The 19868-nt window shown below is 41.5% G+C and overlaps 1 protein-coding gene across 3 annotated transcripts in view; it reads right to left on the reverse strand.

Annotated features, from left to right (window-relative positions):
* Nucleotides 1-19868, reverse strand: part of pex5la (peroxisomal biogenesis factor 5-like a) — a 55152-nt gene that overhangs the window by 29025 nt on the left and 6259 nt on the right. The window lies entirely within an intron of this gene.

Raw genomic sequence — 19868 nt, forward strand, 5'->3', positions numbered from 1 at the left:
GAGGTCTTTTTGGCACAAACTGATCAAAGCTTCATTAGAATCACAACAAACAGTGAACCGAGAGGTTCTGCTGATTTGTCAACATGAGTGATGCAATAGTAATGTAATAAAACAAATTACATTTGTGAAAAATGTAATTTTTTGCAAAGCCAAGTGGCGTTTTGGATATTACCACCGAATGCTGATATTGTTTTGATGCGTGAAAGTACCTTCGGGTAACTTTAGATTCTAATCGGCACACAACATTTCATACCAGTGATCAAAGTTGAAACAAAGATACATTTTTTGGGGAGTGGATGACAAAGTGATTGTTAAAGCTGTCATGTTATTAACTACTCGTAAAGGTTTTCTGTATCGTAAAGTACTGGATGCTTAATGTGCACGTTGTGAGCTGCTGCTTTACTATGCAAGGTTTTTAGTCAACAGTCGTGGTAACCAGGCAACCAGGATGTAACTTACCCTCAAGCACCGACTAACTGACAGCCGTCCTACGTCTGCCACCCACAGCCCCCGTATCACTTTTTGATTTTTTTTCCCGGTGATTGCCGCGGCCACGTTACACAACAAGTACAATTTGATTACATAAGAGGTTAAATAGATTTAACCAGCCCATTGTCATCCTTTGCACCTCCGTTTTAAGGCGGACACCCCCAGGCTCAGGCATTTATTCACTTCGCATTTTACCCACAGCCCGGAAGACACATCGTATTATACCGGATTAATCATTTCATGACACACAGATGTAGCACAATGGCACTATAGATTTCACAGGAAACTACACATTTCATCAGAAAAGGGCTCATCCTCTTGCATTTAAATTTGCTGACCAGAAAAGACAGACAAAACTGCTGCTCGTCACACGTTTTGTAGACTCTCCAGACTTCATGTGAAGCACACTGGAAGCCTTTTAGCTGGATCTTATTAGGCCTTTTCACATTCCCACTTGCCAGAAAATTGAATTGGGCATTTCCTCCACTGATTTCCTCGGCTGATCATGTCACAAAGTGCATTTGCCTTGCCTGGGGGGAGTTCCCTTGAAATCCAAATGCTGCTAATAAAGTCCCAAAAGCCACCTGCGCCCACTCTCCGGCTCACTCTCGCTCCGTATAAATGAACCGCTTCCTTTGCCAAGACGACCCCCAGCAGCAGAGCACCATTCACACGGCGAGAGATGATTCAGAAAAACACTGAACATTTGTTTTTTAGTTGTTTTTCTGAATAGCAATTGATGCAATTTGAAAAGCAATGAATGTTCCTCCTGTGCCGTATGTGCAGGTGTTGTGTTGAAAGAGCATGTCTTTCACGCCTCACAATCAGTTTGTGTTGGCTTACAGCCTCGGCTCGACTGCTGGATGATTTTGTGTCAACTTTTCTGCAACTTGATCCTTTTTTTTTCTAGGAATGATTATTGTTTTTTTTTTTTTTTTTAGCAGTGCATTGTCCTGTCGAACGGCTGTTTGAAACCATAACAATACGCTCAAAATGTAGTGAGCCTGAGGCTGGCTAAGACAGAGTGAATAGTTCCAACATCTGATTTCAGTGGCTGATTTGAATGGAACCACTAAAACACGTTTTACTTGCATAGTTTTCTTCCCTAACACGGCATCGGATTAAATATTTGGTGACTGTGGGCCTGTTCTGGAAGATAAAATGAAAAAAGAAAGTATGCGAAGCAGATTGACTGCAGCATTATGCAAACAGTTTAAACCAATAATTATTAGGGGCTATTGTTGCCAGAGGAAATAAGTGTTGCTGTTTCAATCTCACCGAAGCGTTTTCATCACTCCAAACTCACACGTTTAACAGCAGTAACGCAGGCGTTCTCACAGGTAGGACTGAAACGCTTTCTGAATTTCACAAGATATAATGACATTGAGTCTGTTCCACATCCGATTGCAGTTTTATTTGCTCTGGGGGAAAAAAAATCTTGGAAATGGTCTCAATGAAGAGTCCTAGTTACTTAGTCTTAGTTACTGGTCCGTAGACAACCAAAAATAACGAGCTTACCTGGTTTAAAAAAAGGTCTTTACATCAAAAGACTGTACCTGCATCCAATGTGAGTGTGTTTGAGGCCAAAGTTGAGCGGCTTTGATTTCCACATGAAGCAGTTCTGCAGACCGCTTTAAATGAATGGCAGATTTTTTTGCAATCTTGCATTGAATCAAGCAGGGACACCTGCACTTTCATATTTTCATGTCTATTGTTACTGTTAAGTCTTTGTCTGACCTTTTACATTTAAAAAGAGACTGTGCTCGTTTCAATTACAAGGTAATTCATGGCATTGTGGCTCAGACTGATGATGAGTAAAATACATTTTTGATGCAGGCGGGCTTCATTCAAACATCTTTTGGGAAATTCACAAGACAGTGCAAAAATAATCCAAATGTCAAAGATCACTGTTTCTAATGAATACAAATTGAATACGTTTATTCAACCTTTTCAGAGATGAAATACTGTAAATGGTTGCAAGATAGACAAGATTTTCTTTAAAAGCAAGTTACCCTTTTAACCTCTCAAGAGATGACTAGTAAACTTTTTGAATATCTGAACTCAAGGTCGCTGCTTAAAACGGGTTGATGGACACACTTGAACCTTAGTGGTGAAATAAAACAGAGGTTTCTGTTCCTTTGACCTGGTTTTCAGTAGTGACATATTTTATTCTCAGTATTTCCAAATATTTCACTTTCACAAGCTGTATGATGTATTTAAATGTGGTGGTTCTGGTGGTTTCTGTTGATCCAGATTGGTTTTATGGTGTTAACTCCTAAGAACACAAAATAATTTTATATTCCTAATTTGAAAACTTTCAACAACAAGTTTTTCATGTGTTTAAAAGCCTGATGGCAATGTTTTTTTAGAATCCAGGATAGTGCTGAATTAGGAACTTTCCAGGATATTCAAAGTGTCTGTGACAACGTCTTCACTGTGGGTTCCTACGGGTTTTCAAACTGGTGAAATGTAAGTCTACAAGATCTATTTTCGGAGCGAGAGGGGATAAATACAAAGCACTAGCTGTGGACAGGAAGAAAGAAAGGGGATCAAAAGACACATGTGGAAGAGAATAGCTATTTGCTTATGTAACCTCACTCATCATTTCATATATTAAGTATGAACGTTAACATAAATTCCCCACTGTATAAACAAGGAATGTCTATACCAGGGCCACAATCTGCTGGCCGCCTCTGCCACAGGCAACAGAATCAGCTGGCTGTGTTAATGCGGCGCAGCATTTGATGCGTCTGTCATCCCCACTGGCCGACCTTTAACCTCTGACATGATTCGCTCTCGGCTTCAGAGAGAAATGCCTCAAATAATAGCAATAGCTGGGATGCCTCTCTGTAGATGGAACATGGATCACACTCAGGGACGAGCACATTCTGTACTTGAGAGGAAAATATGTGGCAGGCTCTTGATAACGACGAGCTCGAATACAAACAATGAGTAAACCGCAGTATCACAAGTGGTGTAAGTGTGTAACTTTGCATCAAAACACCCGATAAGGTAAGCTAACATCTATAAATGTGATTCTTGATTTTCAACTGTATTGCTGCCATGACTCATCAACTCTATGGGGATTGCTCATTATCAGGAATTTGGTTCGGTGGCGGCAGACCAAATAAGATTTTGTTAATGGTGACAACAGCAAAAATGAAGTCCGGGATTAAAGTCTGCAGCCGAGGGGAAATTTACTTTCCCGTTCGGATAACTGCCCTCAACACCAAGTCCCATCTCCGGAGGATGCATTTAGTACGCCCTCGTGTGCTGAGTGGTTTATAAAGACTTGAAAAATGTGACAAGTCATTGGCAGGCAAATATACACGTCTAAGCGCTAGACATCATCTAATTTCCAAAGCCTAAATTTGTTTAACCGCATTTAGGATCAAACATATGTCTTGGTTGGTGAAGCAATGTTATTTTGTGCTAGCGGCGAAATTATCTCATTTACTTTTACGCAATTATTCTAACGTGAACATGATTGTAACCCTGAAAAACAGAATGGTGGATTCATTTTTTCATCTCTAATCAGTTTTATGATTCATTGGTTACCTTACTTTATCAAGAACAAAAGAGCAATGCAGGCCACAGAACTAATTGGAGGCATCGAAGGCAACAGCAAGGATTTTAATTGTTTTGTGCGTGCATAGAATCTCATCTAATGCCCCATAATGCAGCAAAGGACCATATTTATCACAGGGCCACAGGCAGTTCATTTCAGTAAACTATTTTCATTGAAAAAGTTTTCCAAACCCAAATAAAAAAATAACTTTAATTCTGCATTAGATTAAAGGAATAGTGACACTACGGGAAATAAGAAATATTCTTTGCTTTATCTATCTTCTCATCGAACGAGAACACATTTTTATGTTATGTATTTAAAGTAACCGGTATAAATACATTAAGACAAAACAAGAAAAAAGTTTAAAGTTTAATATCAGCATATTCTGCATACAAACATCGCCTCATCATCCGATGAAATAGTTCATGCTGGAACACAAGTTGCATTAATTGATCTGATCTCCTCAAAGTGAGACACAGGAAATGGTGAATCAACCAATCACCTCTGCATCCTCCTGTTTTTCAACTCTTCGGTCCCTTTAATGTGAATCAGCTCCACCAGTTTGCACAGACTGCTCGGACAAAGCAGTGACCGTCCCGGGATCTGTGTAAAAGTGTTTGCCCCTCAGTGCGCTGGGACAGACGCATCTTTATGGATTCAAACTTTGGTGTCGCTTTGTGTCCCACTGTCAACAAAAGCAGCATCGGGATGATTTACCTGACAGCAACACTATGCCCTCTTTTCTGCAGCTGTCAATTACACCCAAGGCGGATGCTTTTTATGGTTGGCTTTAGCTTGTTCGGGGGTCACATTAGGGATACTTGTCATGCAGAACTGCGACACAACCAGAATGTGTGAGACCGACGTAAGGAATTACTGAAAAAGCTGAACACCAAGCTGATCGCCCTTTCTGTTGTGATTTACAGCAGATGTTTAACTACTAAGATAGTAAAACTTAAATATTTAATGGTTTTGATTAAACTCAATAGCCGTGGTGTCACATGCTCCCAGCAGCTCACTGATTCTGTACATTTCGCTGATGCTGCAGCTTTAACACAGAACCGTTCACTTAGTTCACTAAATTATTCATCTGAATAATTTATTTGATTGTTGTCTAGTTTTAACTTTATGAATCTAGAATATTATTATTAATTGTCAGGATTTGAATCATTTGAACATCTTCACTAGTCTCAGTAATGCAGAAACAACACAGAAGGTTTTGAGATGATCCATTAACAACCATCTTTGTGACAGTCACTACAGATTTGATAGATTAGGGGGGCTGTTACTTTTGAACCATCTCCTTGCGTTCCGACTTTTATTCTTGTGTGGAAGCCCAAACATCCTGGTACACAATGAGCATCTGCAAACTAACACTCAACCGAGCTTTGTGGGGAATGTCAGAAAGATGCCCAGACAAGCTGGTGTAGTGAACACACAAAAACAGATACTTTTAACTACAGCAAACTTTTCATAGGACGGATACGTCAACCCCCGTTAGAATAACGTACACAGAAACAAATACTCCACCGCTTCCAAGAAAACCTAATTTCAGTGCAGCACAACTGAATATATGTCACTATGAAGAGGATGCTCCATGGCAGAGCTTTCACAGAAATGAAGTGACACTCGGGGAGAGGCGGAGGACTGTAATGCTTCATAATGGGGATTTATGGTGGAGAAGAGTCCCTCGAGGTGTTTACAGGCGGCCGCTCCCAAGGACAGCTGAGCAAATACGGCTTGAATAGGAATCAGTGCGAAAGCGTCAGGCCGTCCAAAGTGTGCCAGAATATAATGGCCCAGCAACCCACGGACGTACCTCTGAATTCACTCTATTAGGATCAGCCCTTCCTGAGCTACTGTTGCTATAGCTGAGCTGCCAGTGTAGTGATTGGCAGGACGTGTAAGAGAGGGAGCACAGCCAGGAACAGGGCCATGGTCAATAATGTATATTATACATCAGAAAGACTGTAGATGTATGCATATTATATATAGGGGTAAAACTCAAAAATCACCAAAAGATCAACAATAAGCTGTACCTCATAAATATTTAAAAAAAATATCTTTACTAGTTAAAATACTAATGAATACTCCATATATAAAACAATAATCAACAGAATGGATGAAATGTGATCTGTACCAATCCTCGGCGTCTTTCAGAAAATGACTTAGTAACACAACACAACATCCTAGCACTGATAATAAAAAAAACATTGTCATTTGTATCTCTGGATTTTATTCTGCTGTTCATTGATGCCTGGATCACTGAGTGGTACTTTCATTTGTAGACTTTGTAAAATTTAAACCTGCATGGGCAAGAAGCTTGAGAAGTAGATATTTGGCGCGGGCCCTGAACTCCCGACATAACGTCAATTCTCGTATGAAATATACTTCAAGAAGTGAATCCAAAAAGGACGCAACTTTACCAAGGCACTTGTAACATATCACTGTTGGTCAGGTGGAGAGAAAAAAGCCCGCTGATGGGCAACATGAAACTAGAGCCTCCAGGCCGGATGTTGACGATGTGTATATAATCTCTGTGAATACTGTGGGCTCGTGTTGAAACATTACACTCAGGCTGGTGCTCGTGAAACATTAACATCGGATCACAGAGCATGTAAAAAGAATGTGAATTTTGAATCAGGCGATACAACAGAGACGCTCGAGGCAACACCGGAGGGTGTAAGTTTTACCCTTTAATATGTGTGCGCTCGCTGCACACTGAATCCGCTTGGCAGAGAAGTCGTCATTGACTTTGGACGGCTAAGGACTCGTCGCCATGGGTGTTACGTGTGGCCCGTAGGTGTCGTTACAGAGAGCGTCGGGCCCTTCCCACTCGGAGCGCTCACATGAGATGTTTACTGGCAGTCGAATATTTCATTAACGAGAATCCGATTTGGCAGAGGTTCCCGGTGTGCTTGGTTGGATAATGCGTTCCCTCTTCTCATGGCAACTGTATTTATTAGCATGTTTTAATACTGTATAACTTGGGGTACTTTTATTGAGCACATACAAAAATACAAAATAATGCAAATAAAAGCAGTTAAACTGTCAATAAATGCGTATTTAAGAGTTGTTTTCTTGTTTCATGAGCAAACAATTAGAGACTGTCGGCATTCATGTTTCATAGTGTTGATTTTTAAAACATTTCTGGAACCTGTATTACTTAGTGCTGTAATTTCTGTTCACTGTAATCTGTGTAGTTGCGCTAGTCTTGCGTTAACTTGTGTTAACACTTCCTTGCACACTCACACTATGCTTTGTTTACTTTTCTCTCAATATGCTCTTTTTTTCTTTTCTTTCCCCCCTGAAGCAGTACTCCCCAGAGAGGACTCCACTATCAGGTACCGAGGCACCAGATGAGACGCTTTGTTTTGACTTCCGCTGGAAGATGGATCCCTTTGGACTTTATATTACTCCTTATGTCTGTCCACTGTGGGCGTGAGATTGATTTGTAGCGCTGAGTGAAGTGAAGTGACGTCCATCCACAGCTCGCAGCGCCGATCGTGCTGTTCTGCTAGAACCCAGCGGTGGTTCTTTATGGGATGTCAGCCACAAGGACAGGGAGCACGCTTCCATGTGAGCGGCCATGACCATATGGTGGACGTACAAGCATGTCACCCTGCTGTCACCCATTAATCATTAACGCTACGTGACACTTCAGGGGTCACCAATAGGCTGAGCGTTTATAACTGAGCTAATTTGAATCCTTATTTGTAAAAAAATAACGCAAGGCCGCAACTGTTCCCTGCAGAGTTTAAACACTGCATCATCGACCATGACCTGATCGGGTATTTCAGGCGTACAATGTTGATATAAAGACAACGTTGAGCTAAGTACATAATGGGTACAACAAAAATGAAATATTGCTGCTGGAAGTGGAACTAAAGGTTGACTTTACATGAACCACAACATTCAAAAGTTAAAAAAGTCTACCATGACATGGAGATAAGTATAGTAATTATGGACTGAGATAGTAAAAATAAATTATTAATACGTAGTAAGTCTTACAGAAAATAAAGTAAATACAGATGGTTCTTGAACCCAGATTAAATCAAGTAGAATTTTAGATCAAAGACTCATCTGTCGTGAGTAACAAATCAACAACACAAAAAAACACAAAAATTCCTCTGTCTGATTCGATATCTAAGGGCCGGGTGGACAGAAAGAACTTGAAGGGACAAAAAATGATAATAAATGAAGCAATTCATCCTGACATTCGACCAAGCCCATGCTGTTGTAATCAAAGGAAATCCTTTTTTTTTTAGAATCGGTAGACATCACATTATGCCTCTAATTGCACTTGCTGACTCGTAGATTCCCTCTCATCAGTGCCGAGAGCTGCAGAAATACCTGCAGGGCTTCTGCATCCGAGGTGAACTCGGAGTTGTAATTTCTGTATCGGCTGCAGAGCCACCAGGTGGACGGTAATAAACAAAGCTGACATTATAGTCTTGCAAATGTGCTATGTGGTCTCTGCTGATGAAGTGCTGCTGCACATCTCCCATTGTAATGAATCCATGAGGGAGGAGAATGAGGGGAGAACAGATCAATGCTGAAGGATCACAACCTACAACACAGGATACAAACTGCATACCTTTCCACGTGGTTGTTTAGATTTGAGATTATCCTGCAGGTTGAAAATATTACGTTTTTTTTTTTTTTCATTTCAGAATTTCTTACATAAATCCTCATCTCCTGACAGAACAAAAGCCCTCTCAAGCCTAGTTTGCTATTTCATCATCACCTGCCTGTTAAGACAAAACTATGGTGAAGTAGCTTGCAGAGCCTGCCAAAGTCATTACCTGCATTAATAGCTGTGTTGCTACTTGGAGCTTGGCCTGCAGCTGCTAATGATAAGGGACGGCAATAGAAGGAGGAGGAGCCCCTCTGTGCATTGAGCAGGAGAGTACAGTAACTTGATTACTGGTGGCTGCCTGGAAAATGGCATTACATTCTTGCTGCGGACCGGTCCCTCCCTTCGAGCCTCCAGGTGCTCTAGATTCGGGTGGCCGCGCTGTCTTCCTCTCTGCTGAAGTGTTTGTGTTATTGGCTTTGTGACGCCCGGTCGTACAAACAGCTATTTGGCATCTGTCTTCCCCTGAGTGCTTGGATCTCAAGATGTGGCTCTCTGTCTTCTGAATGCATTACTATTTCAGCCCATCAAGATGTGTTTTGATTTAATTAGCCTCCTACATTTAGAGATGCTGGTCCATGTGTCTTTCCATTACATAGTTGAGAGATTGGCAGGAGGAAAAAAAAACACGGTATTGTGCAAGTCAAGAGCTATTGTCAAGGCGACCTTCTAATGAGTTTACGAAAACTAGAAAATTGCCTTGTATTAATTTGATATCTGACATTCAATCCAGGCCTATTCATTTGTCTGTTTTGTATCTGGTTTCTGTGGTACTGAAATAGACCTAGAGCTATTTTTGGAGAAAAGAGAGAGAGTCGGAATAGGAGAGGGAGAGAATACGAAATGTATTGATAACACACCCGAGAGTCAGAGTACAGTCATGCCAGCATCTCTATGAGGGTCCACTTGGCACAATGATGCTTTGAGATAAATGCTATCATCAGCGTTGCTAGCATGCTCAGAATGGCCAAACCAAGGTTTAGTGTAACTAAAACACAAAGTGCTTAATGTTATTCGTTTAGCAGGTTTTTATCCAAAGACAAGTTTTGAACTAATAGTCATTAGTCGAGCGCCGACCCTTTTTTCCTCTGTCAGTGATTTGGCCACTGTTAGTGCCATTAGCACTGTTGGCTTTGTTAGCTGCGAGCAGCCGCCAAGATGCGATAGAAATCTTTCCAATTTTGTATGCAACACCTTTAACCAAAGCAAAGCTTTGGCTTATTAAGTCATCCTACCGCCACGAGCAGTTACATTTTGTCCCACTTGACTTTAGTGCCCCAGTGGAGGGACCTTTACCCAACCGCAGCTCCCTCACACACACACACACACACACACACACACACACACACAGTAACCAGGTTGCTCAGACACAGGCCCATGAGGCCCTTCTTATCTTGAGCGACTTTGGCCAATTAAAGCAGCGGCTGCAGAAATGGAAAATTGTAGGAAGGATTTCAATGTGCACTTTAATGAGCAAGCATCAGCGTCAGCACCACATCAACCTCCTAACCTGCTGATCATAACTAATTTCTGAGCGTCCCTTTAAAATGTTTTACAGCTCTGATCAAAATACAATCCATGTCATCATTGCAAATCCAATTTCCGGCTTTGGGTATGCATGGTTGGCTGATTACACACCTATTAAACCTACAGACGATCCAAAAATAAATCAAGTGGAGCTGCAAAACGTCATATTTGTGTGCGTACAACCCCCAGACAGTCAGATTTGATTCAGATCAATAACAAATGATTAAAAGTCACAAGTCATTGTTTCACTGTTAATCCATTAACAAGCAACTCCAGTTCAAGTGTCGGTTCCCTGTTACACTGGCCCTAACCCACTACATAACTACATTACTACATCATTGCATCACGACATCACTACATCAATGAATCACTACATCACTACATCACTGAATCACTACATCACTGAATGACTACATCACTGCATCACTGAATCACCACATCACTACATCACTGCATCACGACATCACTACATCACTGCATGACTACATCACTGCATCACGACATCACTACATTAATGAATCACTACATCACTGAATCACTACATCAATGTATCACTACATCACTGCATGACTACATCACCACATCACTACATCAATGCATCACTACATGACTACATCACTGAATCACTACATCACTGCATCACTACATCACTGCATCACGACATCACTACATGACTACATCACTGAATCAACACATCACTACATCACTGAATCACTGAATCATTACATTACTACATCACTACATCACTGAATCACTACATAACTACATCACTATATCACTGAATCACTACATCACTGCATAACTGAATCACCAGATTACATCACCGAATCACTGAATAACTACTTCACTGAAACACTCAGTGATGTGGTGATTCCGTGATGCAGTGATCTGGTGATGTAGTGATGTGGTGATTCAGTGATGTAGTGATGTAGTGATCTGGTGATTCAGTTATGCAGTGATGTAGTGATTCAGTGATGTAGTGATGTAGTGATTCAGTGATGTAGTGATGCAGTGATGCAGTGATCTAGTGATTCAGTGATGCAGTGATGCAGTGATGTACTGATTCAGTGATGTGGTGATGTATTGATGCAGTGATGTAGTGATGTAGTGATTCAGTGATGTCGTGATGCAGTGATGCAGTGATGCAGTGATGTAGTGATGTCGTGATGCAGTGATGTAGTGATGCAGTGATCTAGTGATTCAGTGATGCAGTGATGCAGTGATGTACTGATTCAGTGATGTGGTGATGTATTGATGCAGTGATGTAGTGATGTAGTGATTCAGTGATTCAGTGATGTCGTGATGCAGTGATGTAGTGATGCAGTGATGTAGTGATTCAGTGATGTCGTGATGCAGTGATGTAGTGATGCAGTGATGTAGTGATGCAGTGATGTAGTGATGTAGTGATTCAGTGATGTCGTGATGCAGTGATGTAGTGATGCAGTGATGTAGTGATGTGGTGATTCAGTGATGTAGTGATGCATTGATGTAGTGATTCAGTGATGTAGTGATTCATTAATGTAGTGATTCAGTGATGTAGTGATGTCGTGATGTAGTGATGTCGTGATGTCGTGATGCAGTGATGTAGTGATGTAGTCATTCAGTGATGTAGTGATGTAGTGATGTAGTGATTCAGTGATGTAGTGATTCAGTGATGTAGTGATTCAGTGATGTAGTGATGTAGTGATGTAGTGATTCAGTGATGTAGTGGTGTAGTGATTCAGTGATGTAGTGGTGTAGTGATGCAGTGATGTAGTGATGTAGTGATGCAGTGATGTAGTGATGTAGTGATTCAGTGATGTAGTGATGCAATGAACTGAAATTATTTGGGGACTAGCTTCCAATGTCCTTGTACCAGCAAGGCATGCAGTCATTTCATTTTGAGAAAGGGTGCAGTCAACCGTCTAATGGCTGTAATGTGATCATCACATTGTAATGCGTAGCATCAATCTATCAAACTGAGATATGACCCACAGAGAGGAGCATGCCTTAAATGCAAACTGCCACATGTTACATTTGGTTCTCTATAGTGATAATTCGTTTCAATGGACTGTAGTTTCAGAATAGCTGTGTTTGTGCGTTTGAGTCTTTTAGGGTGTACATTTCAGTGATAGTGTACGTTTGTGAGCGTGTGTGTTCATTTCATCTGTGTGTTGGGGATGAAGAGAAACTGTGACAAAGACAAAAAGAAGGAGAGACGCCCACGGGCAGCTTATTATCCGTTCAGCACAATCAAAAGGAATCCAGATAAATGTCCTCTCACAGTATCATTGATCTCAATGGAGGCAGGATGCCGTCTAACTCAACAAGGCATCAGCGACGAGAAGTCTATGACAGTAACTCAAAATGTGATCAAGGGTCAATGCGGCCTAATGCTATTTACTGAAAGAAAAGGAGAGATCGAGAGGCAGCGACGGGGGTTACGTCTTCTATCCTTTGGCAAAAATCTGACCAGGCTGGATTTCTAGCATCTAGCACTAAGTCGAACGTCACAAAAACGCATTTTCAGGAGCCATGGCCATTCATGCAGAGCAACTGTGAGATGGGTGACATACCGATGGCGGCTTTATTGCTAGCATTTCTATTTATTTTTTTGCACACTATCTCATTAAGTTCCATTTGCTGTTGTCCAGATTTAGACACTGAAGAAATCTATTATTTTTAAAACTAAGCAGCAGTCAGTCCAGACAGCACTAGTTTCATTCATTGTCAAACAATAAACTAGCAAAATGCAGCTCATTAGCAAAGCAGCATCGTCATAGTATGCTGCTTCGTTGCTTTGTATAAAGGAGCTATAAGTCCATCTTCCTTAAATAAAACGGGGGAGGAACTTAACATCAAGGGATGTCCTTTAACCGGACGCATGGTTTCACTTGGTGATGAGTAAGTCTTGTGTGCTTGAGCAAGAAGGATGTTTTCTGCATGGTAACAGTGGTGTTGCTAAGGGTACTGCAGCCCAAAGTTTACAGAACAGCCTTCATGCCAGATCATTTAACGGGAAATGGCAGATTCCAAAGCTTTTGGGCCAATTTAAATCTATATTTTTAAAAAAAAGGAAGACCAAAGCTCTTTTTAGTTTTTCATTTATCTCTTTGAGTTGTTACCTCATCAACCACCAGTCAAGAAACCTGCTTGATTCGGCTTTGGACCTTTAACCACGATGCTTTGGATAAAGATGGACAGGAAACATCTTGTGACCAACCAATCAGTGTAAAGAGCTGCCTTCATCAATGCCAAACATAAATTAGGTATGATTATTGAGTGGACGCGAGTGGGTAAATCTGAGTAGTTCATCATCAAGGGACACATTCTTGACTGGTCATCTAGAATAGGCTGATGGTAATGTGTGTGTGTGTTTGTGTGTGTGTGTGTGTGCGCGTCTGTGTGTAGGGGATGGGCAGGGTACTCTTCACACTTGATTAGATGTGGGCAGTGGTTTTGATTACACAAGGGTCTGTAAAGCACACGCAATCACGTCATACGGCTCAGTTTGTTATCATCTCTTACCCTCCTTCCAGCGCCGCTTTGTCTGGGTGCCTTTTTAAAACTTTTTGCAGGAAAATTACGTTGTATAGCAATGCTCTAAAACGGTTGATGGAGCTGGAACCTGCTGGTGTTTTCATTGATACGATGTACACTCACCGGCCACTTTATTAGGTACACCTGTCCAACTGCTCGTTAACACTTAATTTCTAAGCAGCCAATCACATGGCGGCAACTCAGTGCATTTAGGCATGTAGACATTGTCAAGACAATCTCCTGCAGTTCAAACCGAGCATCAGTATGGGGAAGAAAGGTGATTTGAGTGACTTTGAACGTGGCATGATTGTTGGTGCCAGAAGGGCTGGTCTGAGTATTTCACAAACTGCTAATCTACTGGGATTTTCACGCACAACCATCTCTAGGGTTTACAGAGAATGGTCCGAAAAAGAAAAAACATCCAGTGAGCGGCAGTTCTGTGGGCGGAAATGCCTTGTTGATGCCAGAGGTCAGAGGAGAATGGCCAGACTGGTTCGAGCTGATAGAAGGGCAACAGTGACTCAAATAACCACCCGTTACAACCAAGGTGGGCATAAGAGCATCTCTGAACGCACAGTACGTCGAACTTTGAGGCAGATGGGCTACAGCAGCAGAAGACCACACCGGGTGCCACTCCTTTCAGCTAAGAACAGGAAACTGAGGCTACAATTTGCACAAGCTCATCGAAATTGGACAATAGAAGATTGGAAAAACGTTGCCTGGTCTGATGAGTCTCGATTTCTGCTGCGACATTCGGATGGTAGGGTCAGAATTTGGCGTCTACAACATGAAAGCATGGATCCATCCTGCCTTGTATCAACGGTTCAGGCTGGTGGTGGTGGTGTCATGGTGTGGGGAATATTTTCTTGGCACTCTTTGGGCCCCTTGGTACCAATTGAGCATCGTTGCAACGCCACAGCCTACCTGAGTATTGTTGCTGACCATGTCCATCCCTTTATGACCACAATGTACCCAACTTCTGATGGCTACTTTCAGCAGGATAAAGCGCCATGTCATAAAGCTGGAATCATCTCAGACTGGTTTCTTGAACATGACAATGAGTTCGCTGTACTCAAATGGCCTCCACAATCACCAGATCTCAATCCAATAGAGCATCTTTGGGATGTGGTGGAACGGGAGATTCGCATCATGGATGTGCAGCCGACAAATCTGCGGCAACTGTGTGAAGCCATCATGTCAATATGGACCAAACTCCCTGAGGAATGCTTCCAGCACCTTGTTGAATCTATGCCACGAAGAATTGAGGCAGTTCTGAAGGCAAAAGGGGGTCCAACCCGTTACTAGCATGGGGTACCTAATAAAGTGGCCGGTGAGTGTATGTCTCTGGATAATTTGCTAATTTGAATTCACAGTACTTATTCACTTCTGTCTGTAGTCGATATGAAGAGTAAGGTCTTTCTATAGATTTTGTCATTACGAGGAGGAATACAGATTGATGAATCTGCAGGATTTAAGATTGAAGACACAACTCTTTGAATGCAAGTTACTTGACATAAAGCAGGAGAGGAGATATTAAATCATGCATGAATAGGATCGAATACATTCATCTTAACTCCATTGCATCTTCACTTCACTTCATAATTGAGAAAATGATAAGTAAATGAATTAATTAGTCAAACAACCATTTTGTGACCAGTCCTTTCTGTCATGCAATCACCATTGATAGATGGGGAAGTCTGTCAGTCATTCCATATTTTGGCCCAAACCCTTCCAAAATTTAGCAAGGCATTTGTCCAATCTGTTTTATAACCCTTTAAATGCACAAGAAAGGCCAAAATCCAATCCAACCACTCTTAGGCATAAATTCACAAAATGTTCTAGAACCGTTACTAAGCGCTTATCTCACCCGTTCTTAACTGAGTCAGTTTTTGCTGCCCAGCAACAACCCCCTTCTTTCTTCTCTGACTTGCACCATTGTTAAAACTTTCACTGACCTTTTCTGTGGCAGCCTGTCTAACTACCCTGGAGCATGTGACGGCTGGAGGATGGGCTTTAATTGACATGATGGGATTCTTAGCGGTGTAGAAGGGAGAGGAGTAGGTGGGAACTGGAGGAATGTTGAAAGGAGAACGGTTTTGCTCTTGAGTGGTCTTTGTTATCTAAACTCATAAGACATTTCAAGCCTTGAGCAATATTTTCACAGGAAGCAGATGGATTTTGGTCTAATTTGAAGCTTTGTGTTGAGTAACTACTTTCTATTGAGGTTTGCTGAATATCACTGTTGCCTTTGCTTTCGCACTGTTGGCTTCACGCCACTGTTTCACGAGATATAATGCGGTGAGCAGTTTAGAGTCAAAATAAATTCTACTAATCTCCTCTCAATAGTTAGCGTTGTATTGAATCAACTTTCTCTAATGAATGTCACTCTGTCAGTGCAGACTTTCACGCGGCAAGCAGGTAGCAAAAATATTTTGACGCTAATCGCACCAACACTGGCATTTAATGCTCCTTTGCGGAATGAAACGCAAGAGCAGAGGCTATTAATGATCCTAAAGTGGCAGCAGGAATGTGAAGTAAAAAGTGATTAGGGGTGGCCTAATCTTTATTTGCAAATATGTTGAAATATTGGGTTCAAACTGAATGATTAGACTGCAACACTCAAACGGTGGTACACAATTTGGACGTCAACGTAATGAAGGAAGCGTTGAACTATTCGGTACAGACCTAAATATGATGAGTTCATTACTTTAAAGAAGACGAATACTCCTCAGTAGAACCATGTTTCACTTCCTGACTGCACCTAATGGTCTCTTTTACGACACGGTATAGATTCATCTCTCTCTTCAACTGCAGGCAAAGCAGAGAAAAATATTCAACTGGCTGCTTCAAGTACCACAGACATGCAACTCTCATCCCCATGCTTCATGCTTGCCTCTTGTGTAAGATTTCAAGATAAATGGCATTATTTACATATATAGATATATTAATCTATATATATAGATAGATATACACATACTCATAATTAGTAATGGAATTTCTGAAGCAAAAAAAATGCATTCTTCATTTGGTGTCTACAATTTACTTGATGTAAATTGAATACCAGTTTAGTTTTCAGCAGGCCATGAACAGAAGAGGATCGTTATTTAAGTTTATTTCCATTTACCCATCCAGAGACTAGTGCATCGTGTGTTGATTTTCTTTCCTGATTGAGCCACATCACTACTTTCTCCCACAGCTGGGCATTAATGAGAGCTGTAACACTTGATTGTATTTATCTCAAATCTAACATTTAATCTCTTTCACACGCTGCACAAGTGTACAAAGACACTTATCTTAATAATGTCTGCCTGATTTTTTTTAGTAAGCGCAGAGGAGTGTTCACAACAAAGGGGTTTACATGAACTCAAATGCAAATATGGGAGTGGACATTTGCAATCTATGCAAACTGTGTTGTGACCTCACCAGATAATAATCGCTGTATACAAACCATATCCTGTCTATATACTGCTTTTTCCCAGATGGCATTATTGTCCGCGTTAATGGTGCAGCTACAATGTCAGCATACCCTAGTACTGATTTATCTGAAAAAATGTGTCTGTCATTTTGCAGACAGACCTAACAATGCACCATTTCAGAGTTGGTTTGTTTGTGTTCTGCAGTATTATGTGTTAATCACAGCAAACCTGTTCATTTGAGGTTCATATTGCTTTTGTAAACCAGCTGGCGTGTGGCTTGGTAGTTACAGTAAAAAGAAGCTCTATGGAATTCACGGAGCGCCTCCGGGTGATGTTATGAACCCAGACAGGGCTGCGTATCGGACTAACATGTAAAGCTGAACATGAGCAGTAATAGTGCTTATTTTGGCCATGAGACGGCGGATGAGACGCAGTTTGTCCCCACATAAAGCGAGGCAACAATGTACTCACCATAATCATGTGTGACTGTGCTAATTGTTCATTTATATCCCGGTATCTAAAGAAACTTATATTTGGCTTTGTTGGGAAAGCTGAATCACAGTTCATAGTTTTGAGGGTTCTCGTGGCGCGAATGTTGCCATCCGGCCTGGTGGGTGTTTGTCCAGTGCAGCGGAAGGCATATGCACCTCTAGCTGCTATGAAGGAGATGACAAGAAAATGAGAAATGTTTCGTTCCATTCATCGAGCGACAACTAATACCAACAGTGGCAATGTGCATAATCTCTGATTCCAAATTAAATAATTTAAACAGGCAATCTAATTTCATGCAAGAGTTGTCTCTATCACGCAATGCACCTTTCAAGTGTTGTGGTTGTCCTCAAAATGGTTTATATATCTGAAGTAACCTACCACATCTCTTAACATTTCTTATGATCAAACCAAATAAACAGAAATAACTAGAGATGAAAGAAATGGCAGGGCCTAAATTGTTTGCACACTTTCCCATCTGGGAGATTCCCAGTACAACCACTGTCCTCTTTAGATGGGAGTCAAGGACCATGCTCAGGTTTCACCTTGATGAGACTTTTTAAATGTGGTGAAAAACTTTCCTAAGTCCAGAGGTTGCAGCCCGTGACTTTCCAATGAAAGAAAACACCCTCCTCTCCTCGCAGGGAGAGAAGCACACGTCAAAGTGTTGCAGTGCTCCATTAAGAGTTTAATGTTTCAAGAGTATGTGTGTGTGTGTGTGTGTGTGTGTGTGTGTGTGTGTGTGTGTGTGTGTGTGTGTGTGTGTGTGTGTGTGTGTGTGTGTCTGTGTGAGTGTGTGATCTCCTACTTGCTTCATAGTGGGGTTCATACCCTAAGCGAAGACTTGCAGAGATGCAGAAGTAGAAATACATCATGAATGTGTCGAGCCAAAATGTCCTTCCGACTGTCATTTCATTGACTGGTGACTGTGGTTACTGGCTTCCATCTCCTTCTCTTTGTGGCAATTTAGCAGAGGGAAAACAGTTGTTTTTTCCATTTTTATTGTAATGTATCTCTGAGTTTCTCCCCATGAAGGGGAATGAGGGACGGGAGATTCACTTTAATCAATCTAATCTGTGTGGAATGATCCGACACCAACATGACAACAAACTCTGGTATCTAACTTATATTACTTGAAATAGACATTCCTAAAGCCAGCCAGCCCCCCGACTCCCACACACGCCTCCTTCCTTGGGAGGCAGACACTGTCACAGACACGTAAGAACACCAACACTCTAATTGCCTCCGTCAGTGATGGATTATCCTGACAGAGCAATGAATTGGAAGAAACAATGGAACAAGGTTCATCTCGCCACAAGAGAGGAGTGTTGTTGAAATGAATGCGTAGCTTTTTAAATGAGGGCGTATAGTAAAATATATCTTTGTATTTTGACGTCCTCAACGTATTTCTTACCAAATAACTAGAATGTCACATCATATCGAAACATTTGTTTGTCTCTTTCAAGGTGGTTGTTCTGTTCAGCCGGATGTAACGCTAATGCCCTCATTGTATTGCGGCTCATTGCATGTGTGCTAGTAGAAGATAACTATTATTCCGACAAAGGAGAAGGTCATTTCAGAGTCATTATTATATGTATTTGTCATCCATTTGTGTTCAGGTCGGTCTTCTGCCAGATCTCAAACTCGAGAACCTCATAAAAAAAAGAACACCCACTCACTATTTCCAACTCATCCACCATATATCACAGACATAATAGAATCATGCCAAAAGACCTACCAATCAACTAGTCAAACAGCTGTCTAAAATTATTAATTATTTTCAGTGTACACAAAGGCGATTGTGTGATCTAAATGGTCCTCAGGAGATGATCCGTGCCGCACTGGTACCGTATGAACGCATGTCTCATCGTTCACTTGGCTGCCAGGAATGCATTCATTTTCATGTATGGAGGAAAGTCAGCAGGGAGCAGGCCCTTCGACCTTGGCTTCGACCCGGCACACGGCTGCAGCCCCTGTCACGTGGATACAAATTAATCACGCCTTCACGCCGTAGGCGGGCGCTCAGATGCACGCATGCACTTAGTAGCTTGTTGGTATATTTCTGAGAACCTTGAACATACAACCACTTCTGGACAAGCACATGCAGTCATTGTAATATTGAAGCCATGCGGGACGGCTACAGTTGAGAAAAGCTGGTGGTGCACTGCCTCCCTCCCCTTAGACCTCTCAGCTGGTTTACCCTTGAACTGTGCATACGTTCCAT

This window comes from Pungitius pungitius, chromosome 7 (genome assembly GCF_949316345.1).
Source record: "Pungitius pungitius chromosome 7, fPunPun2.1, whole genome shotgun sequence".
NCBI lineage: Eukaryota > Metazoa > Chordata > Actinopteri > Perciformes > Gasterosteidae > Pungitius > Pungitius pungitius.